We start from the raw sequence: 25,690 nt of genomic DNA, 5'->3' as shown, positions 1-25,690 counted from the left end.
CTGGCAAGAACCTCAGACATCAGTAAATTTTAATTATCTATAACATACAGAATAAACAAAGCACCCAACCTTTACAATTCATTAGTGGTTTTCTTAATAACAGATTCTGTTAAGGATAACTGACTGTGACAGTCCTCTATAATCATGAAATAAGAGACACATCTGTTATTTGTAGAATATTGTATAAGGCACTTTGGGGTACTCTATGCAGCACCAGAAAAGAGAGTATCTAGTCTTGAGATACTTACGTCTAGTTAGAAAGACATGCTCCACAGGTAGAATAAAGTTACATCTTACAGAATAACATACCAACAACTATTGAAGGCAGAGCACTGTATTGTTCATGGGTGCATCCTCAGAACCTAGAACAGCTCCTGGAACATAGTATATGCTCAACACATTTGTTGAGTGAAAGAATGAGTGGAGGATGACTTAGTGAGTAGTAATTCCTAAAGGAATGCATGCACGCTTAGATTAGGGCCAGGTGGAAGCTAAATGGGGAAGACCTTTTAATGGAGGAGAGGGTATAGGGAACTCAACCGAAGAAGCCAATAGCACAAGGGTGATATTTCTGAAATGCTGAGTTTCTATACAGAGGTCCACAGGGCAAATTAAAGGTTAACGACCATAAAGGTTTGGACATGAGGTAAACTAAAAGCAGCCTGAAACAGAGGTCTAAGCTTTGAAGTAGAAAGATTAGAGTTCTATCTCCCACCTTAGAAGTGATGACAGCTTTTAACAATCGGCAGTCATTGAACCTCTCTGTACATCAGCTGCCTCATCCATAAAATGCAAATGACATCTAGACTCAGAATGTCAGAGATGTTAGACCTCATCCAGTCCTGTGAGTTTCAGTCCTGGCTACCCATTAGAAACACTTGGAGAACTTTTAGAAAGCTCAGTGCTCAGGCCTGGCTCCATACCAATTGCATCAGAAACTTTGGAAGTGGGCCCAGGCATCAGTATTGGTATTCTTTAAATCTCCCCAGGCAAGCCAATGTTTAGCCAGGGTTGAAAACCATTGTGCTAAGTCAACCCTCTCATTTTATACATGAATAAACTAAGGTCCCTAGCAAGTTAAGGAACCTTGTTCAACCTACCTCATATGGCCATTAGAAGGGTAATATTAGATCCTAAAACTTTAGAGCTAAAAGGGACCTTGGATATTACAATTATCTGTGAAAGTGCTCTGAATAAGATAAAACATTTATAAGAGGTTATCATACCAACAGAACCAGAGAACTCTAACTGGCAACCAGCAAAACATTGCTTCCATCATTAAATTACACTAGAAAGACAACTGAAGGAGCCTGCAATCTTTGTTTACTTTCCAGGTCTCCTTGGTTAGCAAATGTAAATGGTCCATTCAAAAAGCTAGAATATAGATTTTTGGATTGAGTTCTTGGTAAAGATGGCATACATTGCCCTGAAAATTCACATTAAAAAATTTTTTTTATTAAGGTATCATTGATATACACTCTTATTAAGGTTTCACAAGAAAAACAATGTGGTTACTACATTCACCCATATTATCAAGTCCCCCCATTCCCCATTACAGTCACTGTCCATCAGCATAGTAAGATGCCACAGAATCACTACTTGTCTTCTCTGTGCTATAGTCCCTTCCCCGGAAAACTCACATTTTTTAAAGAAAAAAATATAAACACATTGTAAATATGGGAGGATTTGGATCCATGGCAGGGGGCGGAGTGCTGTTTAGCCTAATTCTGGCCTATTTCTAGCCTATATGGTCTGTTTGGGGCATGCTCATGCCCGGAGGCAGAAGAATGAGGTCTGGAAATTTTAGCATGGTATCCAGCATTTTTGCTTTGAAGGGTTGCTCCTGGCTTCATAGACTTTGGCTTGTACTGAGGTTGAAGATGCTTCACTTTGTAGAGGATGAAAAGTCAGGGTAATTTCTGCTCAAGATACATTTCCCCATTCTTACCATTTCTTTATTTATTCAGATCCATTCTTTGTAATTCGTGTTTCAATACAAGACCGTGAGTTTGGGTGTCAAGTGCAGTTCCGGTTCCCCTGTTTAGCCCCTGTTGTTGAGGTTTATTTACCTCAACAGGGACATTGCTGGGAGGATAAGCTATGGGTATTGGGGTGGGCAAGGTGGGCAAGCTGTGATAAAAATATGTTGGCATCTCACTAGTGTAGAGCCGTGTTTCCTCAGAGTGGCTTTGTGTCAACTCATGTGGGAAATGGAATCTCCAGGAGTGGGACCTGAGACTATATATTTCAAAGGTTCCCCAAATGACTCTGGTGAGCAACGAGATCAGGGAAGCACTGGCCTCATTGTTCTCTAGTGCTTCTCAAACTTTAATGTATATACAAGATTTTGCAATTCTAACAAGTTCCCAAGAGGTGCTGCTGCTCTGGTCAGAAGACCTAACAAAGATCTAAGGTAGTGGTTCTCAGTGTGTGGTTCCTGAGCCAGCAGCAGCAGAAGCACCTGGGGACTTGTTAGAAATACCAGTTCTCAGTTCCCACTCTGGAACTACTGAATCCAAAACTCTGGAGTGGGACCCAGCAATCTGGGTTGCAACAATCCTTGAGGGTGATTCTGATGCTTCCCAAAGTCTAAGACCCACTGCTATAAATAATACTAGTACTAAGGTACAGAGGAGTGGATTTGAAAAACTTGAGTTCAAATCTCAGCTCTGTCTCTACTCTCCTTGGGCCTTAGTTTTCTCACCTATAAAATGGGCACAGACATTAATTCAACAAACATTTATTTTGTCAGGCATTTCATTAGGTGTTGGGAATATATTAAGATAAGTAAGATGCATTCTTTGCCCTCAAGGAAGTCACTGTTGCCTTGCTAAATGAACAAGGTTTTTATGGATCTTAAATGAGTAGTGTATGTGAAAGGACTGTATGAACTATAAAGTATGTTGCAAATATTAGTTATGGCTCTAATCAAATACTGTTTTTCTTGTATCTTTTATTTGTAGTAGTTTTCTGGAGTCCTTTAGCTCTAGCAGACATTCCACTGGTTAAAGCTGAAATAAATCAATTGAGCAGTATTAAAAATATTTTACATTTGTCTTGCACTTTGTGCTGATATAAGTCCTTTCATGTCTGTTATCTGTTTTAGTTGTTACAACAACCCTTTGAGATAGCCTGGGTGGATAGGATTATCCCCATTTGACAGAGGCAGAATCTGTTATTCAAGAAAATGAAGGTCTTCACCCAAGGTCACAGAACTGATCAATGTCAGAGCCATAACTAGAATCCAGATGTTGTGACCCTTAGGTCAGTGCTCTTTCTCCCATAATATTCTGACCGGTCAAGTTAAAGTCATTTTAGATAGTCAGTACATGCTAATTAGGTTAGTGCCAAGCACGGATGTGAAATAAGCTGAAGCCTTTTTAAAAAATTGTAAACCTGTCCAGCTTTTACTCATCTGCTTGAGTTAAAACATACAGCAACTGTCAGAAAAACATAGCTAAACTCCCCTGCTTTGAATTTCTATATATCAGAAGCCTTATCAACTGCTGGCAGGCAGTTGGATTATGTGTACATTTTAAGAATCAAAGGTTTCCATTAGATAACTAAATTAGGAAACTAGAATAATATTCTTGCATCATCAAAAACCCTTCAGAATAGATCATAAATAAGAACTTATTATCTTTTAATACAAGCTGAGCTGGAGCCCTCCCTTCCTCTGTTGAATTTCGTTTTTTCTTTAATCAAGTAGCCTAAATTTTCAGAGTAAGTGGGTATTAAGGAGTTTCAGCTTTGGACAACACAGTTACTGTGACTTACATCTTAACACAGACATTTCCTGTTTACAAGTAAATGCTAGAAAATGCAATATTTTGCTTGAACATACAAAACTGAAAGATAAAATGTGCTTGTTTTCTAAAGAGGATGTTTGGAACTAGGTTCTGGACAGAGTTGTCTCCTTTCATATAATAGGCAGAACAAATGGCTGCCTGCCATCTGAGGGCAATTCTGCATTCCTCCAGGCCAGCTTCCATAAAAACTTCCGACCCATACCACTCCACACAGATTTCTCCACCCGAAATTCCATTTACAGTCCGACCACTAGAAATATATTCATTTGGGGTATGATATTTCATGGATTGTGCTTCACTGGTACTTTGATTCAACATTTTGTCCTATCCAATCCTTTGCACTACATTTATTTTTATTAAACTATCATCCATATACAATTTTCTGGTGGTTTCACATAAGCAACACAGACTTGCACTACATTTTGGATTCATCAAACATCCTCTGATTCAGGAAACAAATACTATGTAAATATTTCAAACCTGACAAATACAGCTATCATAAATATGTAGCTGAAAGCATAAGTACATCAGATTGGCACAATAAAAATTTCTTATTGTTGATAAAGAGTTTGGACGAGAGGAAAGAGGAAAAAAGACTTATGTTCCAAGAAGAAACCTAACAGAATTCTTTCAACAACATCATTTTTGCCATTTAAAAATTTTTAAGAAACAAATGAAGAAAGTGTGGTCTGGTGAAAACATCTTTTACTGGGAGTCAGAAAACCTGGGTTTCAGTCACAGCTGTAAGTTTAGGTTGATCTTCAAGCTGTAAGCCAGTCACTTAAACTTTCAGGGTGTCAGTTTCCACATCTGTGAAATAGGAGAAATATGCTTGCTCTAACTAAACCACAGGCATTCAAAGGCAATTTTCAAAAATGGGTAAAGTCAGGACTCTTTCACAGACTAAAAAAATGAACATGTGTTAAAGACCTTAACTTTTAAACCCTCACATTTGCAGTCAATTGTTTTAAAAAGACTGCCAAGACAACTCATTGAGGAAAGAATAGTCTTTTCAACAAATGATGCTGGGACAATTGGACATTCACATGCAAAAAAATAAATAAATTTAAAATATAAAAAAGTTATACTCCCTACCTCATTCCATATACAAAAATTAACTCAAAATGGTTCAAAGACCTAAATGTAAGAGGAAAAAATATAAAACTTTTAGAAGGAAACCTGTGTAAATCTTGAATTTAGATTAGGCAATAATTTCAGATTAGACATAAAAAATATAAGCAACCAAAGAAAAAATAGACAAATTGGACTTCAAAATTTAAAGCTTTTGTGCTACAAATAATACAGTCAAGAAAGTGGAAAGATACCTCATAGAATGGGGAAAATATTTGGAAATCATATATTTGATTAGAGACTTTATATCTAGGATAGATATAAAGAAGTCTTACAAATTAATAGTGGAAAAGATAAATAGTCTGATTAAAAACGTACAGAAGATTTGAATAGATGTTTCTCAAAGATGTACAATGACCAATAAGCTTATGAAAAGACGCTCAATATCATTAGCCATCAGTGAAATGCAAATTAAAGGCACAATGAGATACCACTTCATGCCCATTAGGATAGCAATAATAAAAAAGACAGAGAACAAGTGTTGGCAAGGATATGAGGAAATTAGAACCATCACAAACTGTTCATGGGAATGTAAAATGGTGCATCCACTTTGGAAACAGTCTGGAAGCATACAGTTACTAATTGACCTAATAATTCTACTCCTAGGTGTATACTCCAGATAAATGAAAATATATACCCACAGAAAAAGTTGTACACAAATGTTCATAGCAACATTATTCATGATAACTGAAAGGTGGAAACAACCCAAGTGTCCATCAATAGACAAATGGATAAACAAAATGTGCCATATCCATGAAATGGACTATTATTCAGTCATAAAAAGGAATCAAGTACTGATATATACTAGAACATGGATGAACAGTGAAAACATTATAGTAGATGAAAGAAGCCATGCACAAAACTGTATAATTTCATTTATATGAAATGTCTAGAATAGGCAGAAGCATAGTAACAAAAAGTGGATTAATGGTTGCCTAGGGTTGGAGGTTTGTGGAGAAAGGGGGAGTGACTGCTAATAGGTATGGGGGTTTTTTTTGGAGTGATGAGAATGTCCTAAAATCGATGTGGTGATAGTTGCACAACTCCGTGAATACAGTAAGAACCACTGAATTGTACACTTTACATGGGTGAATTATATGGTATGTGAATTGTATCTCAATGAAGTTATTATTTAAAATAATAAGTATCTATTAAGATACTCAAATTCAGTAATATAGTTCATGTATGCATTACAATGTATATTTATTGACTAAAAATATTATACATCACCGTTTGCAATGCTTCACTGTTTTACTTTTTAGACACAAAACATCCAAGTGGTCACATAGAATGACATAATTGATAGAAGTGAAGTAAAAATATTAAAGAGGGCCTGGAGGTTAGAGATAGAAGTCAAAGTTTTTCTCCTGCTGGTGAAGAAGTGAACAACTGTCATGTAAGAGTGCTTGCGAATGGGTAACTTCTAGGACATGAGAGTGGCCCCTGGCTGACAGTTAGCAAGAAAAGGAGGACCTCAGTCTTACAACCAAAAGGAACTGAATTTAGACGACAATCTGAATGAACTTACAAGAGAACCTGGAGCCCAGGTGAGAACCACAATACAGCCTTGTGATGGCAACCTGGTGAAGCTCTGAGCAGAGGAGCCAGTTAAATTATGTAGAGATTCCAGAACCCTGGAAACTGTGAGATAACAAATGGATGTTGTTTTAAGCTGCTAAATTTGTTAAACAGCAATAGAAATCTACTACACAAACTTATTATGAGAATGGGATGGGGCAGCTGAGATGGATTTGGGAGGTGGCCTCTATGTTTTGCACCTGAATCTGTGCATTTGCTGTCACTCAAGGGGGTTGTGAGCTGAATAACCCAATAACAATATCACCAACATGAAGTCTCTGAATGGGCAGTGCAGTCAATTTCAAACTTGTTTCAAATCGGTGAGGTTGAAGAAAGAGACAAAATGGATGTGTACTAGACAGACAACTGTGGATGTAGTAGTAGAGCAAGCTAGTAATGTCCCCTGAAGAGGCTCTTCATGCTCATAATTGGACATAGGAAGCTGGAAGATCGGGTTATATGTTAGAGGAGACTGTTGGGTGTGAATAATATTATTGGATTGCACAAATTTTTTAAACCCTTTATGTCAAAAGACACCATAAGCCAGCATTTTGCAGTGTTGTGCAATAGATCCCATCTGTGTGGGGAGCAATTTCCTGGACCCTACCCCACACCTACTAAATCAGATTTGCTAGAAGGTGGGACTCAGGACTGTGCTAGGTGATTTCATGTAAACGCTCGTGATTGAAATCCACTGAGCTAATCCTTCACCTTCTGCAGTATTGGAAAGTTCTCAACACCTGTGGAGTTTTAAAAACTAAAGATGGTGGTCCTTTTTATCTGTATTTTTAAAAGAGGAGGATTGGAGAGAGGGAGAAGAAGGGGAAGGAGAGGAGGAGAAAGAGGAAAAGGAGGAGGAGGAAAGAAATGCCCAGTTATTGAAGATGTGTATTGTACATTGCCGGTGTACTCGACTGTCAAAGAATAAAAGCCATGTGTAGAACATTTGATATCTCTGGGAAGCATCTTCATTCCCAATCCTCCCCCAGCTCCATCATTTTCACATCCAGGGGTGACTGCTACAACAGGTGGAGGAGACAGGAAGCTGAGCCCAAGCAGCTTGATTTGGTGATTGAATAGCAAGAGGAAGAGCCTTCCATTCCCGCTTATCATCTCTTACTGTAGTACGGTATTAGACCCCAAGACAAAGCTCAGATTGATGCAGTCCCCACCCCATCCTTCTTCTCCTGGCTTCTTTTCTGTAAGTCACGCTTTCAGTGTTTGGAGTGTGGCAGCTGCAAGGGCTGGTTGCTAAGTAACAATTTCCCAGCACAAAGAACTCTCAGCTGGGAAGGTCAGGTCTGTCAGCGTGTAACAGCTGTACAGAATTTCTATTTGTCTTCCTCTTGTTTTGGTTAATCACAGGGCATGGAAGCAGAATCAAACTTTTCATAGCAATGAGAACTGTGGGAGGGTACCCATTCAGCTGCTGCTGCTTTTCTGCTTCTCTTCAAATCACAGCCTTTCTACTCTGGCTCAATAGAGCCCCAAGAGGCGTGGCAGGCTGCAGGTGGAGACTGAAGGTGGAGGGGTCTGGTGTTCCTTAGCATCTTTAGCATTTGGGCGAGGGAGGCCATAGCTGAACCATGAGCTAAGACATTAATGCCCTGTCTTGATACTGACCAGCAGTTTCCTAGGATTAGGGTTGCCAGATTAAATACAAGAAACCCAGTTGGATAGACAATGACAAATTCAATTTAACTGGGCATCCTGAATTTTTATTTCCTAAATCTGGCAACCATACATAGTAGGCAATCAATTTGGTGTGAATTTTGTGTAGGATTGATACCAAAAGTATGATAGAAATAGGGACAGACCCAACTCTGGTGCTCTTATGGAGAATTAAGCCTTAGCCCTGGCTTGGCTTTGTTTTGAGCAGTATGCTAGAAACAAACTCAAAGGGAGTTTTACAGAATCACAGAAAGAAGTCTGAATCCATTTCTATAGCTGTCACCTCCTTATAGTTACCCATCAGATGCTAGCCTAATGACAACATGAGTGTGGTTCTCTGGGATAAAAACACATGATTGGGAATCAGAAGGCCTGGATTTTAGGATTTGGTGGATGGAATGTTAACCAGCTTGTGATCTTGGACAAGTCAGTGCTCTTTTAAGCCTCATTTGCCTTTCCTGTGCCCTAAAGGTGTTGGACTAGTGCATGGTTTTCAAAGTGTGCCTCCATCAGCAGCAGTAGCATCACCTGGTAATTTGTTAGAAATGCAGATTACCACGCCCCACACCACACCTTCTGAATCATAAACCCTGATTACCCTGTAACTGGTATTAACAAGCCCTCCAAGTGATCATGTAAGCTCACATTTGAGAACCACTGAGCTAGAGAATCTTTAAGGGCCTTTCATCTCTTACTTTCATTGGTTCTTTTTACTGTTTGGCAAACACCAGTGGGCAGCTGGTTATCTGAAATGGCATGTTCTCCTCATTCTCACTCTCCAACCTACCCCAAGGATTATCTCAAATTAGTTTTGTTTGGGCTCTATTTCATAGCAGAGAGGTCTCCCTTCTATTTTCACCTTCATTTGTCAAGGTGAGGGTTGCTGCAATGGTCAGCAAGGGTCCCAGCTGTGGCATGCATGTTCCGTCTCACCACTAGACAAAGGAAGGACTCTGTCTATTGGAATGTTGGTATGCAGGAATGACTGGCTACACATACATTTTAATCCACTGAAGTTGTGAACCAGGGCTGCCTCCAATTCTGATTTTTTTCTTAAAACCCTGTTTCCAAAAGCTCCTCCCCTGCCTTATTCGTGGTTCTTCCTATAGAACAATATAGAACCCCACCCATACTGTCTTCATACATTTCTGATCACTAAGTGGTGCAGGGCAGTGGTGGGGGTGGGGGTGGAATGGTTGGGGTGGAGGAAAGCAGAATCAAGAGAAGAAAACCAGAGAGATAATGTGTCCAGTCCGTTTCTCACAATGACTGGCTCCCACTGGTGTTGTCCATGGTGCTGAAGGTGGTGGTTTAGCCCAACCTTGGAAATCTTTGTCGAAAAAACAGGCAATAGAGGGGAATCCGGATTGCTGCAGTACTGTGTCCTTTGTTTCATCTTCCACTGGAGACAACCTAATGAATTTGGTAATCACATCACGCCACTTAGTCAATATGACCAGCACAATTATGTTGTTTTATAGGCCAGTGCCTTTCTCTGGTGCATTTGTAGTGAGTGGACAGCAGAGAAAGGTTCTCCTAGCTTGGGTAACTATATTTTATTCTGACAAAGAGGGCTCTATGTAAAGTGTGTATTGACTTAAGAGCAATGGATCATTCCCCAAGTGCTGTACTGTAAATACAAATGAGTGAGGAGAACACTAAGATAATGGACTTAGCAATCAAGGGCTTAGAGTAGGATTCACGAATCATCTTAACCATCAAGCAACCTTAAGGGTACAAAAACCAAAAAGAGCTGCCGTAGTGATGCCCAAGCTACTCACATAAAGCTTCTTAAATCTGCTCTGGGCTATGCTTAACTTGGTGAATAGTGGGACCCAGATAATTAGAAGATATTAACCTAACCATAGCATTCCTTCCAGTCCTACCCACTGGGCCTTGTTTTCTTTGCCTCCTTTGAGGTTCTCATTATGGCATGGGTTCTACTTTAATAACTGTTGGAACAAACTCCTATGTGTCCATAATGGTGGTGTTCCCCAACTTAATATGGTTTGACTTAAGATTTTTCAACTTCACTTTGGTGTAAAAGCAATATGCAATGTAGCAAATACTAAATGTAAAATCTAGATGATACAAACTTTGAATTTTGGATTTCCATCTTTTCCTGAGCTACCAATATATAAACATGATACTCTCTTGTGATTCTGGGCAGTGGCAGTGAGCCACAGGTCCTAGTCAAGCCACCCAAACATGAGGGTAAACAACTGATATACCTACAATCATTCTGTCCCCATACAAATGTGCTGTTTTTCACTTTCAGTACAGTATTCAATAAATTACATGAGATATTCAACACTTCATTATAAAATAGCTTTGTGTTAGATGATTTTGCCCAATTAATGTGATTTTTCTCAGCACATTTAAAGTAGACAAGACTAAGCTATGATGTTCAATAGGTTAGGTGTATTAAATAAGTTTTCTACTTGCAATGTTTTTAAGTTACAATGGGGTTTGTAAGTTGAGGAAGATCTGTAATTTTGTGGACTTTAAAATCACTTATAGGATCAAAGTAGGAAAAGGCTAGATGAGGGCCCATAGCTATTACTATAAAGGGCCTGGGTTTGCCTAGGAAAGAACAAAATATTATGCATCTACTTGTAAATCTCTTTAAAACATTACATTCAGTTACACATTGTGACCCTAAGTAAGTTACTAAGCCTCTTTGAGCCTCAGTTTTATCATCTGTGAAATGGGTACAATGATACTTAATAAGTACTATTTATTGAGTAGTTAATATATGTCAGACACTACCCCTGTTTCCCAAGATTCTTATGATAATTAGATATAGCTGTTATAAAGTACCTGGTGCATAGTAGGCATTAAAAATGGCATCTTTTAATATTATTATTGACTTTAAAATATTTTACTCCACTTCTGAAGGGACCTGGATTCATTTGGACCATGCATGGCGGATCAGACTCTCTTATTGGCCAGGAGTTGATGCTGCCTAATATTAGTTCTTAGCATGTCTGACAGACATGTCCCAGGAGCCAAAATTATTCTGAGAAACAAGAGTAAATGCAACCAATTCTTCCCATTTCTTGGATCAGCAAACACACTTTTTGTATACTAATAACCCTGAATGAGGACCAGAGCTCTCTCTAAGATATTTGACTCCTTAGGTTGAGAATCAAAAGTATCCACATGGGCAAAATCTAAAGGAGTGGGCCAGTCATTGCTGGTCAATAGTCACACAAATATCTTTCTTCTGCAGAATCAGGAAGGGATTCTGATTCTAGGGAAGGGATTTCCTGTGGCTTGAATGTGGTCTTTCTGTTCCTATAGCTCTATACCTAATGGGATGTGCAGCCCCTCTGTGACTAGAAGGATAATGATAGAAAGGCCAGTTTTGCTGTGTTTTGGCCACAAGTCCAGTAGCTGATAGTATCAAATCATAGTAGCAATTACTCTGGGGACATTAACTTTATGGGTGTTGCAATAATGGAACATTGACCTTCCTAACAGAGAAACCCATTCCAATGCTTTGTGTTATCAGCTCTTCTCTATTGGAAAGAATCCCTTGATTGCTGACTTCATCATAACCCCAGGCACTGTTTAGCTGAATTGCCAGCTAGTTACCGTTCTTGGCAGAAGGGTCCTTACTAGCCTTCACATGATTAAAAGAAGCCTGGCAGTCTGAGATTCCAAAGGAGCCCTGAGCCTGAAGCCTCAGCACCGCACCCCTCCCCATCTTCTTCCCACTCTCTTTGCCGTCTGCCTGCTGAACTGAGCCTCCAAAGCTTTGAAACTGATTTACCAGCCATTTGTGGGTTTCCTGATGGTGATAAAAGAAGTACTGTTCTGTGTTCAGCTGTCACCATGCATCCTCTTAGGCTCAGCTACAGAGTTTACTACTAGCACCCATTTGTGCCCTGCCCAGTGTTGTCACACTCTTCCCTTTACCAATCAGCTAGTTATCATCTAGCCTGTGAGGGCAGGCTGTGAGAAATGTGTGGCCTAAGAAAGACTGAAGGGCAAGAGGCTCTGTGTGATGCTGCCTTAAGTAGGAAGAAAATGGACTCTCATAAACGGCCACCTCAAATGGGTTGGGATAATTGTCTAGTTTAATGGGATTTTCATTAGGGGAAAGAGTAGCATACTGTAACTTGAGTGAGCCCTGCCCATTCTCCTGTTCTGTGGAGATGTTAATCATGCTGCTCCTGGCAAATCTGTCGAGCTGAAGCGGATGATGTAACTGATTTTCCAGCGAGCCCTTTGTCTGAGGGACTGCAGCAGAGCTGCGGAAGAGAGCGCCAGGGAGCAGAACGTGGTAATGGGACAAAAAGCACCTCCCTTAGTTCTTTCTTCCAGAGGGATGTCGTCATGGGGAGGTTTGTGTGTTGATCAGCATGGTGGCTGGTCTTATTGCTGGTGTTTCTCAAAGTCACAATGGAAAGGGCATTGTTAGGAACACAATAGATATAGATGCTCACGCCAAGATGTGGACCAGCAACACTGGGCTGCTGAGATTGCTAAGCTTTTTCTGTGTTTGGGTCAGAAGTCTCATGCCTTTATTTGGATTTTGTAACCAAATTAATTATGTAAATAATAGGTATATTATACATTATTATACATATAACAATATGTGTGTAATAAATGTATAGCATTTATTGAGCTCTTACTATGGGTGTCAAGCATAGAGAAAAAAAGGGTGGTTAATAGTGCAGGGGTGTGTTCCTTAGAATCAAACCACTTTGGGATTATATTCCTGCTCTTCCAATTATTAGCTGTGTGATGTGGGGCAAGGTATTTACCCTTTCTAAGCCTCTTTTCCTTTTCCTATCTGCCATGGGGATCTTAACAGGAGAGAGGATTAGATGAGATAATCCACACACTTAGCTTAATGCCTAGCAAACTATAGCATTTAGTAAACATTAACTTTATTAGTGATTTATGTTATCTCATTCAAGTCTCCCAATCAACATGGTGTGGTAGGTACTATTATGGTCTCTATTTTATAGATGAGGAAATGGGTTTATAGAGGTTAAATTGTCTAAAATCTCACAAATAGCAATTTGTGAGCAGGACTTGGCCTCAAGCTAGCTGACTCCAGAGCTGGTCATCAACAAGCTCTCCTGCCTTAGTTATAAAGGCTGGGAAATTTGTCTCTCTTTGAAGGGTTTTCTTCTATGGCTTCAAATTGGAACCATCTGGAAAAAATCAGAACAGAACAGTGATGGCCTCACAGGGGTGGTGATGGGGATTTACTGGAAAGATGCATAAGGGGATTTTTCTGTATCTTGATCAAGGTTTGTGTTATGCAGATGTTTGCATTTGTCAAAACCCATCAAATGGTACACTTAACAATTTGTGCATTTCAGTATATGTAAATGTTATCTAATAAAAAGGAAACTTAAATATTGAACTCCAGTTACATGTACATGCCTACAGAAATGTTTAAGGCTGAAGTGTGCTGATTATCTACAACCTCTATTGAAATGCATCAAAAAATAAGATGGGTTGATAGACAGATATGTATGTGATAAAGCAATATAGCAAATTGCAAAGGGAAAAATAGCAAACATAGAATCTAGGTGATACAGACTTTATGGTATGTTTGAAATGTTGGGAAAAAAATTAGGATCAGTTGGGAAGCTTTTTGAAAAGATTGATCCTGGGATCCCTCAGAGTTTCATAAATAAATGAGTCTGGAGTAGGGCCTAGGTATGGGTTTTTAAAAAAACTTTCCAGGTGATTCTAAAGGGCCTTTAAAATAAACACAATGTACTCTGGGATTTCAAAGGCAATTCAGAGGAAGTGTTGGTAACATCAGTGACAGCCCATCCTTCCTTCTCAGTCATGTATCTCCACTCCCTTCCCTCTGCCCCTAGCTTAACATTCCTCTTGCTGAAAGCAGCACAGGGAACAGTTGTAATGAACAGAGGGTGGCAGCTACCTCCCTCTCCTACCCACTCCCAGCCACCAGATCACTGCCCCAGGTTCTGTGCTCCTGGACAGGCAGACACTCATCTTTCGGCTAAGTGGTCAACCAGACCGCTAAAGCTGAACACAGGGTTGGGACCACGGAAGAGAGAGCTCAGGGTTGTCTGGATTTTAGCTTTTGTCCTGTTGCTTCTTGTATGTAAGGAGCTAGTCTGGGATTGTGTTATCAAACAAACACTATTTAGGTTTCTTCAAGGGAAGCAGAAGCCCCAGGATCCCAGGGTTTCAGCCTGTGGGCTCTCCTAGGAGGACGTACATTTTCTCTCAAACTTGCTCAGGATTTCATACTTTCTCTCCCTCTCTTTTCCTTTCTGGAATGCCATGTAAATTGTAATGGCTCATATGTGGGAAATAACTTCTGTTGTAAATGACCTGTAAGTTAAAGTCATAGAAATAGTTCCTTCTGCAATCAACATGCCAGGAGTCACAGGCTGCTGATTCAGCAGAGAAGCAGTGAACTGGGCCTTTTTATCACTGATGCAACTCAGAGAGGATTGTTTCTCCCCTGCATATGGCAGGCACCTCTGCCAGGAAAAGCAAGGACTTCTTAATTAGACTGACATATTGCCAAAGAAGGGTCATGTGAAATTTGTGTCAGACGATGGTGGGATCATTTTGGAAACTGGTAGAGTCACCAGTAGTTCAATGTGAGGGAAATGAAATTAGAGCCATATGCTAAATGAAGTCAAATGGCTACTCTTGGAGTCTTCAAAATGTATGTAGGTATAATGTTCCAATACCCTGACTGGGGTTTGGTTCTTCTGAGACACTACTAACTTGGCCTCGCCAGAAACAAACCTGAATAGAGAAATTAATTTTCTTTTAATGGCTCCACCATACCTCTAAGCGTCATGTCTGCTCTTAACATTCCTGGCAGCTCAGATTCTTCCAGTGCCTTAAACGTGCCCTACTCCAGAACTGTACTCTGGGCCAGGGTTTTCCCAAAGGTGGTAGACATTCCACCTGTGGTGCATGATATTTTTTATATACTTCCTAAATAAGCGCTTCAAATTCTAATAGTTAGGTTTAGTTTTAGGTGTATTAGAAAAAGTGGCACATCAATCCTATTATTTCATCATACTGCTGCTTAGGGTGAGGCTAATTTCTGTAGGCAGAAAAAAGTAGGCTTTTTAAAAAAAAGTGTATGTGGAGATGGCAAAAACTATGAAGATGATAGATGACTAAAAATTAGTAAAGACAGCTCTAGATCAGTGGTTTTCAATCTCGGCTGAATTTATCCCTCTCCCCACCCCTCCCCCAGGGGATATTTGGCAAAGTCTAGAGACATTTTTAGTTGTCATGATTTGGGGGCAGGGGTGCTAGTGGCATCTAGGGAGTAGAGGTCAGGGATACGAATAAACGTGCTACAATGCACAGGACAGTTTCCCCAACCTCTGCTAAGGAAGAATGATCTGGGCCCAAAGTCAGTAGTGCTGCAGTTGAAAAACCCAGCTATAGGTCAGTGCTTCTCAGAAGTGCGTATGACTCACTTAGAAATCTTGTTAAAGTGCAGCTTCCGAGTCAGGAAATCTGCAGTGAAGTCTGAGATTCTACATCTCTTAAAAGCCCTTAGGTGATGCCCAGGCTGCTGGTCCATGGGCCACACAATGGGTAACAGGGACCTGTAACTGCCCTCTTTATCCCTCCACTGAATCCAGCCTATCTAGAGTTCCATCCTCTTAAGGCTCTGATTGGGGTTTGGTTATTCTGAGACACTGGTAAGTAGAAATGGCTGAAAACTGGTGAATGTGTTTCTTGAGATTAGCAGAATCATCAAAGCCTAAAACCATGATAAACTTGGATGAGAATTTCAAGAGCTAAGCATAGCTGAAAAAGGAGATGCATTTTATTCTGGGTATCTTTTGGAGAATAGGCAGAGCTTTCAGTAGAAGCCCGGTGCACCCAGGCTGGGTTTGTGGAAGCTGTCTTTTTCATTTTCATAGGCCTGCTACCCAGCACAGCATCCAGCTCAAAGTAGATGCTCAAAATGTGTTTGTTGAACCAACCGACAAATTATCTACAGCTCTGTAGATAGCTGCTTGAGCAGTAGAGCAAGGTATCTACTGGGGCAGGACACTGTCATGAACCCCTTCAAGGCAGGAAAGAATGCCCTTCAACAGCTTTCTATTTGATCGGGTAGTGCTAAAGTGGGTACATCCTCCCAGATGGACTCCTCACCCCCGGATACCATCAAGATCACTTAAAATAGTTGTGTGTTCTCACCCCACTTTATTATAAATTAGAAATCTATCAAGTAGGGTGAGTGTAGTATGTATGGGGGGAGTGGGGGACAATTTACCTGTTCCTTTGTCAGAAAGGAAGCTTTGTGATAAGGACTGAAGACACAGGCTCTAGGAGAAGGAACTGGACCCATCCAAGAGGGGATTCATCCAGCAGTGCTGGCTTAATCTGCTTTCAGTGTACCTCTTCACATGACCTTTTACTCTTAGAACTATATGCTAATAGATAATGTGATTTGAGGGGTCCAAGCCCTGGGGTCACCACTGTCCACATGTTCACTCTCATGGGCCTGTCACAGTACCTGAAAGAACACCTTTAGGGACCATCCCCTTGGATAATGCAGGTTTCCTAAAGGCTCCTATTAAAATAAATGGATTACTGCACATCGAGAGAGTGGATTGGCTGGTTGCCTAGGGCTGGGGAGATTGGAGGGAAATGGGGAGAGGTACAAGATTTCTTTTTGGAGTGATGAAAGTGCCCTAAAATCGATTGTGGTGATGGTTGCACAACTCTGTGAACATAGTAAAACCCATTGAATTGCACACTTTAAATGAGTGAATTGTATTGCATGTGAATTACATCTCAATAAAGCTGTTATAAAAAATATATAAATATATGGATTAGATTAGGAGATGCAGGTTAATTTAAGAGATAACTGGGGGAACCCTGGAGTACCATATGGTAGAGGAGAAGGGATGGGTCCACCAACAGGGAAGGAAGCATTGAAACAAGGCAGGAATTGGGATTCTTCCTAAATTTTCCTAAATCTCCACAAACCCATTTCTACTCTTTTGAATGCAATTGCCAGTGATCCCAATTGTTACCAAGTTGTTCAACATTAGATTCATTGCTTGGAAAACAACCAGGGAATACCTGAATGCAGTGAACAAAGACAGCTAGGTCCCCTAAGAGAAAATAATCATGGCATAAGTAATAAAGCATAGGATTTGGCACTGTCCCATTTAGGCCCAATTAGAGCTCCTGGAAGCTCCTTACATTAGATGAAGCCACTTGGACCATTGTTGCTTTTATACAAAAAGCTGCAGGACCTGAGGCCTGAGAAAAATACATTTTTTATTCATTGAAATGGAGACTATGGTTTTGGAAGAGGTGACGTTAAAACCACAATTATTTCATATAGCCTTGTGGCCAAAGCCTCCAAAGCCACAGAGGGAGAGCCCTGTCCCTCCACCATGTGTCTTTCCATGAACCCACGCTAACTTCAGTAGTTTGGTATGGTACAATTGGAGCATAAATATCAGGGCCACTTCAATAGATCTGCTTGAAAATCAGAAATGGCAGGGCCTAGGACTCAGAGCCCCTATTCCTAGGGCTAAACATGTGTTAGTTGAATATACAAGTAGGATGGTTTCAAATAGCAAAAAGCTCCTCTCCCACCCTCCAGCTTGTGGCTTGAAATGCCTTGGGAATAAAAATAGCATATTTAGCTATTACCAGTGTTGATGTCTTGCTATATGAATGAAAGCTCTAAGAGGTGGTACATGATGGTTTGGTCCGCTCGGCAGAAGAATGGCCCACCAGTGCGGGAAAAGGACATGAATTAAGAAACAACCTGGTCTTTTTCTCAGTTTTGCTCTCGGCTTCCGCTTTGCTGAGTCACCTCTGTGACTGTGACCAGAAATTCCTGGACTTGGAAAATAAATTGAAAGGTGCTCTCACTGGACCCAGAATTATGAATCTGCCCCCAATGGACCACTGAGTACCCTACTACACAGCACATAATTTCTAATTTCTCACTAAGGAGGCCCAGTTAGTGCCAGAGAAACCCAGGACAAAGGAAACATTACAGGAAAATAAAGAGAATAGGCATTCAGTGGAGTTATTAAACATGTATTTCACAGCAAATAATTATCTCTATTGGACACCAGTAGAAGGCAGTCCAGCATTTGGCCAGTGACTGACCCTGGGTGCAGTAAAACCCCAGTTGTCAAGAAAGCAATGTGGAAAGTCCTCTGACTGAACTCACCTAGCTCTTCAGAAGACAGTGGGTTCTTTACCAGATGTAATGATATCATCCTGTGATGCTCCTTTGCCTGCTAAGAAGATTTTATCATCTCTCCAGATTTCACACCAGGATCAGTCTCACTTGGCTCCATTTTCCTTGTGTCTGCAGATCTCAAATTGCTAGGGGACGTCGTGTCAGGAAAAGGCCAGATGGACAGTCAGGGAAGTGGTCCAACCCCTGAAGAAATAAAGTGCACAACCCATCTCCACTCCCTCAGGGCCCTGGAGAATGAGGAGACAGACAGAGTGACGCAGGAGAAGGTACCTCCAGCTTAGCAGAGAGCTGCCGAAACTCGGGCCAGAAGAGCATTTTCGGAGTTGAGGGAACAGGAAATTCAAATTTCCAAGTTGTAAACTTACATTATGAAATCTGATACCACCCTCCCTATGCTCTGGAAATGAGTCCTCGGTCCTCTCCTTGAACTGGGGTCTTGGAGCCACAGAGCCTCACAATGCCATTCTCACTCCCCATACCCTGTTGGGAGACAAAGTGAAATAATGAGGGCCAAGGCAAGGATGGTGTTGCATGGTCCAATTAAGGGCTCAAAATGAGGAGCGTATGCACCACTTTTGCATTTTGTTTACTGAGAGATGTTTTTCTCTGTTGATTATGTGGTAAATAGACTTAGACTAAGTCATTCTGGAGTAATCTTGGCACCCTTGGCACCTAGCACAGGTCTTGATATGTGGTGCTCAGTAAATGTTTCTTTAAAGAGTAAGCCTGATATTCTCTATCGCTTTGGAATATGAGCATTGGGATCTCTATCTCTTGACTTCATCAGGCAGATGCAATTCCTTCCATGACCTATGCCCACCCCCTGGACTGACCCTGCTCTTGGAGCCTGGACAGTGTCTACATAAAGCAGACAGGAAAGCACTGTTAGCCAAGGAACCATGCTATTGAGTGTCCTGAGGGCTGATCCTGGGGTGAGATCTAGTTGGCTTCCTGTTCTCAGCCTTGGCCCTTAGCCCCATGACTTTGACCCACAGCTGTCTCCAGACTGATTACTTTCTACAGTCTTATTGGGTTTCCTGATTACTATCCCTGTTCCCTGACTCATGATCTGAACATTAGTCCACAGATGTCAGGAGAAGAGGCTTGGCTTTTACTGTCTAATTGTTTCACTGGGGATAAGTCAGAGTGCAGATCTGCATGGAGGAATCCCAAACCAACTTACCTAGAAAAGGAGCAGTCAGAAAGCAAGATCAGATTATCAAGGCCAGAGTCAAGATAAACAGGCCAGGATCTCAGAGTAAAATAGAGACAACACACTGACATTAAGTTTGGAAGCATGGGATATGTTATGGAGATTTATCTCATGACATTATGCTAATGATATATTCAACCAATGGTTCTCAACCAGGGGAGATTTTGCCAGGGGACATTTAACAGTGTCCGGAGATATTTTGATTGTCATAACTGTGGGGGTGCTACTGTCATGTAGTGGGTAGTGGCCAGGAATGCTGCTAAATATCCTACAGGACCCAGGACAGCCCCCCACAACTAGGAGTTACCCAACTCAAAATGTCAGTAGTGCCAACATTGAGAAACCCTGTATTAAAGATACAAGATATCAATGATGATAGAAAATGTGTAGATTAAAAAAAGACTGGAAGAATACACATCATAGTTACAAAAGGGGAGTGTTGAGGTGGCAGGATTATGCATTTTTTTCTTTTTCTCTGGCTTACAAATTTCTGAATACAACTATGTTGCCTTTAAATTTTTAAATTGATTTTTAACTACATAAATAATATGTGAACACATCTGCTTATAAAATATTACAGTATTACAGACAGGACTGAAGATCTCTTTGACCAACTTGACTTCTCCCACCTCATTCCCTTTCCCAGAGGTAACCCGTTTGGTGGGTGTGACATTTTGAGCTCTATCTACATACTTACACACATTTGTGTGCAGCTATAGAAAATATATACTATCTTATAATTTTTCACAGCTTCATAGTATTCTGCAGCTTATTGCCCTACTGATGAACATTTAGGTTGCTTCCAGTCTGGGGCTATTACACAAATGCTTCATTGTACAGGCCTCCTTGAGTATGCTTGCCATAATTTCTAAAACTTTATATATGGGAATGAAAATTGCTGGGTCATAGAAAGCACACATCTAAAATTTTATCACCTACTATCAGTTGCCTTCCAAAGAGCCTACAAATTCAGTTTCCTGACACCCTCACCAGCACTTGCTAATTATTTTGTTTTTCATACTTGCCAACCAGATAGTTGAGAAATAGTATCTTACTTTTGTTATAAATTGCATTTCCCTTGTTACTGATGAGGTTGGGAGCCTCTTCATGTATTTGTTGAACCTATCATCTATTCTCTTCTATGAACAGTGGTATTCACACCCATTGTTCACTTTTGTATCATAAGACCTTTCTAACAGTTTTGAAGAACAGATAAGATTAGTGTTGGGTGGTATAAAAACACAGAAGTGCGCATCTCCAGTGTCATGCCTGTCCTCACTATCTGAGACAGATCTTGTTGTCCCACCCAGGCCAAAATGACCTTTCTGCCCATTACTAAGAACCCGAGAAAGCAGCTATATTAGAGAACAAACTAGTCAGGCCCATTCTTGCCACTGCTCCATGTTTCCCTGGACTGTGAGCCTTTGCTATGCCAGCATCTTGACACTGAGAAGCCAGCAGGTACTGCCAGTCAGATTCACTCCAGTCAAATACAAATCTGATATGTGATGAGGCATAAAGGCCCATGAAAGGCAGCGTGTGAACTGAATGTTATCTGCTGCCCGTGCAAATGGCAATTAGACCATTAAATTTCAGTTAATCTTCATTAAGAACATCTGTTGTCTAGCCCACATGAGAAAAATCAAAGATGGGATTGGGTGATTGTGACCACTACAAATAAGTAGTTGTATCAACCAGTTTCCCACCCCCCAGGCATAAACTGAAGGAGATGCTGCATGGATAATGTATTATGTATGTTAGGTAGTGGCTAAGGAATAAAACTAGATGGAAGTCTTCTTTCAGACTCTTGGGCATTATTTGAAGCTAGGATGCTTATAAACCATGTCCCTTTGTGGTGAAGAAGATGATTAATTACTGGCTCTTAGCCAGACTGGGTTTGGACAAACTAGGCCATACCCAATCTGGCCTTGTGGCCCCCTCTAGCCCTTTTGGTTGCCCCATCCCATGTAGCCTCCTACTCTGTCTCCTTGGGGCCCTGTTCTCTACTAGAGAACTGTGGGTAGAAAACACTTCAAATCCCTGCTACCAACATCTTGCTTGACTGCCATTCTTCTGTCCCACAAGTGGAAGACGTCTGCCTTATCACTCCCCAAGATGACTTGTGTCTGTGGTGGAGTGGACTGTTCTCACCAGTGCCTGGAGAGGTTAGGGGAAGAGGTAGAACTTCTGCACCTTTGTCTGAGTTTATACAGGTTAAGCTCTTCCTGACCATCAGCTACTACGGTGACGGTCTTCTTTGCTAAGAGAGTGGGGGGTCAGGTAGGGAGGTAGATAGGTAGCTAAGTACTCTAATAATGTTTCTTTGTATATGCACTGTGTACCTTACCGTGGCAACCTTACCACAGCTGTAATTTACATTTGTCTGGGTGACAAATCAGTATGGTCAATATCAGTCTCTCCCACTAGTCTGTAAGAAACATGGGAGCAGGAACCACGTCTATTTTTGTTCATCAGTGTATCCCCAGCACCTAGCACAGTGTCTGCCATGTAAGTGCTAAATAGAATTTATTGACTAAAAACACAGTTGTGGTTCTGATGATCTTAGAATGAAGGAAAGCCAGATATTCGGGCAGGAGGTTGGGGAGAGACATTTGTGAGAGGTCAGATATCTCACCATCTCTCCACTCTCACTCCAGGAGAACATTTCAACCTGTGAACCTACAGTCTACCTTTATATAAGGCTGTCCCCAGCCACAGCCATCCCTGAATTGGCCAACAGTGCTTTCGTCTAGGAAGGTTGGGAATGATTGAGGATGAAGCCTGCCTTTGACAGTTTATTCTTTTCCTGTGATCTCAAAGCCACTGTCTTCTCCAGGACAGATGATCATTCGCGGGCACAGGCCCATCTTGCTCCTTGTACCATTTGGTACAACTGTGCCAGAAATTTGTGGAGCTTGGATGGCAGGGGAACTGAATAACTCAGGGACTGGATCTCCATTAAATTTGAAACAAGGACATACTGGTGCATTTCTTGTATCATAATTGCTCCAGGAATCTGCCAATATATCACTCGCTTGCCTTTCAAAGAGAGTTGACATGGAAGAAGGGGAGGATTAAGGGTGTGGCAAAGAGGCTGGAAATGAAACAAAGATAGTATTTTGAACAAACCTGTGGTTTAAGAGAATTCTTATGAACTGAAGTAGTGATGCTTTCTCCACCTCTTCTCAACCATCCTATTTTGCCTCTTTTTCAAACCCTGCTCTTTTTCCACAGTTCTTCTCTTGACCTCTCATTTGTTGCCCTGAATTCTTCCAAGACCTTATACTTCTGCCCATCAACAGCAAAAATAAGATTCCAACTGAATCCCCAGCCTCTCTCATATGACGCAGGATCCTGATGCAAAAATGAGGAGCAAGCTCTGAAAGCACGAATGCTTTTACCACATCAGTTCCACAGTTGCTACTATCCGGAATAGCTCTTATTCATAAAATCCAGAGATTTCCAGGGAGACCATTACTAATCCCATAACCTCAAGACCTAGATAAAGCAGTTGGCTTGGGTATCACTAATTTCATTTTCATGCTTATGTTTGCCATCATTCATTGAGGGACAAGAACAATTCAGCTATGATAAGGGTAAACCCTGGATCCACATTGTGTGTTGTAGCTGTGAATTTTACCATAAATGAAATGTATAGATGATTTAAAGCTAAAAAATTCATATGATATATTTTACAAGGTACTTACTACAAGCCATTCAAGCAAGGCTATACTACATGTTCAGAAGTTCCTTCTTACATTGAGTAAAAATTTGTTCTAAAACTTTTTCGTGCAGTAGTTCCAGTTCAGTTTTCTAGAGCTAAACAGAGTGAGGCAAATGCTTCTTCTACAGATTGAGGCAAATCCTACAGGATAACCCTCCAAATATTTGAATACATTTATCATGCCTCCCACATCTTCCATTTTCCAGGATAGGTGGCTCTGTTATCTTCAACATATACATACCTTTCTCATCCTAAATCATCTTTCCCTAAATGCACTTCATTTTGTCAATGTCCATCTCAAAACATGGTGTCCCAAGTGAAAGAGCATTCAGATATCATCTGACTGCTGCAGAGCATAGAGAAACTAATTTTATTAATTTATACACAATAGTTTTATCAACATACTCTAAGATTGCAATGTTAGAACTAAATGGTTTTAAAATACTGGTTTGGGTTTTCTTTGCAATAGAATTCTTATAGAAGTGAAATCTTAACCAGGACCCTCATTCTTAAAACACTGAAGAGTAGAGTTTCTCTCGTTGAAATGAAAGGGAGGTGAGAGGTTACTAAAACTTCATCATTTCAACTTCTTGTCTGTTCCCCAGGGTAAACCAAGGAGATCCTGAGATCTCAAGAACATAGTTTGAAAACTGTGAATTGAGTCCAACTCTTTCAGAGCTCAATGTAGCCCAGAGAGGAGAAGTGACTTCGTGAGGTCACACAGTTACTTAGTGGGATACTTATTTGGGTCTCCTAACTCCCATTCCAGAAGTCTTTTCACTGTATCTTACTATTCCTTACTATTCACCCCTCACCTTGATGATTCAATTAACCTTAGGATCAACTAAGTCCTAGGGCTGCTGTTAATATCCATTTTGCTCCATCTGATACAGTTGACCTTTGGAAATCTTAAATGTAGAAATTTACATTTATCAAATGTATTAAATATAATCTCTCCTACAACTCAAAGGATCATTAGAAATCTTTTGTTTTAGCCCATCAGTCCTGCCTTTTAAAACTTTCTAAATCTTGACTCTGTCATCCAACATCAATCAATTTCTTTCAGGAAGGCTGTTCAAGCAAGGCTATATGCTGAAATTCAACTCACTGTTCTTTAATTTGCCAACAAATGTATAATCAAGACTTAACTTCAAAAATTTCAGACTCACATTTTATGGCATTCCTTCTCCTTTACCTGGAGAACTCCTGCTCATCTATTGCGACCCATTTCTAATGTCACCTCTGTGATTTGTTTCTAAGCCCACATTCCTCATCCTGAAGCAGAACTGGTAGGTCCAATTTCCATACCATAATAGGGTTTTAATAATTCACATACTTTCTGTACTATTTCATAAATTCTTTAAGGGTCTTATGTATTCTCTGCATCCCAGGCTCTGAGTTTAGGATGGCAGGTGAACTCTGGTGACTGCCTACCGAGAAGGACTGTGAGGTCAGGTCAGAACACAGTGGCAGACTATGAGGGGTTAATGATTTCTGCCATGGGCTCAGGAGGGAAGTATTTCGCCAACCCTAACCCAGGGCACAGTCAATACTCAAAATATGTTTTTTTAATGTATTTTTATAAACCCTCCCCCCAACAAAATCTAGTAAGTTTATCAAAGGAAAAGTTAGCTGGGCATGGCTTGTGTCAACCTTTGTTTGTGTCTACTCATCATAATTTCTCTTGAGTGCTGACAAACAATTTCCTAATAACCTTTTTTAGATATTTTTCTGGGTATCAGCATCAAGTTCATTATTGGTTTATATTTTCTGAGATATACTTCTTTCCCTTTTCAAAAAGTAGGACAACATTTCCTTGTCTTTAGTCTTCTGGCACCTCTTCCATTTTCCAAGAACTTTCCAGGTGGTGGTGACTCACTTGGAGAAAATGGCCCCTTTCACTCGGACCTTTCAACAGCATTGTTTGTAATGGTCAGGGGCCATGACTAGGAGAGCTGTTTCTTGGAAAAAGTATATTTGAATTGGGCAAATCAGAGGCTGAAGTCAGGATGGCCAATAAATGTGTTATTGACAGAGGCCTGGCCTAGAAAGACAGCCAAGTCTAGGGAGCCAGTTTTCTCTGAACCATGGGCCAGCAAGCATTTCAGATGGCTCTCCCTGTCTCTCTTCCCTTCCCCTTCTCTTGGCTCCATGTTCTCCTCTTGCTGTAGTTTGTCTCCTCTGAGCTGAATTTGGATGGCTAAAGTATAACCTCAGCAGAAAAATGACCAGAAGAATGCACATCTGCCCTTGGGTTCTGGATGAGGGCCTAGGTCTGCGACTGCTAGTGACAGAGATCATAATCAAAACAGGAAACAACTTCAATAAATTGAAGATACTAG

The 25,690-nt window shown here is 40.7% G+C and overlaps 1 protein-coding gene across 4 annotated transcripts in view; it reads left to right on the top strand.

Annotated features, from left to right (window-relative positions):
- Positions 1 to 25,690, top strand: part of DCX (doublecortin) — a 105,750-nt gene that overhangs the window by 24,934 nt on the left and 55,126 nt on the right. The window lies entirely within an intron of this gene.

Source organism: Manis pentadactyla, chromosome X, assembly GCF_030020395.1.
Source record: "Manis pentadactyla isolate mManPen7 chromosome X, mManPen7.hap1, whole genome shotgun sequence".
NCBI classification, from domain to species: Eukaryota; Metazoa; Chordata; class Mammalia; order Pholidota; family Manidae; genus Manis; species Manis pentadactyla.
The sequence above is the reverse complement of the archived record's forward strand: the minus strand, read 5'-3'. Positions and strand labels throughout refer to the sequence as shown.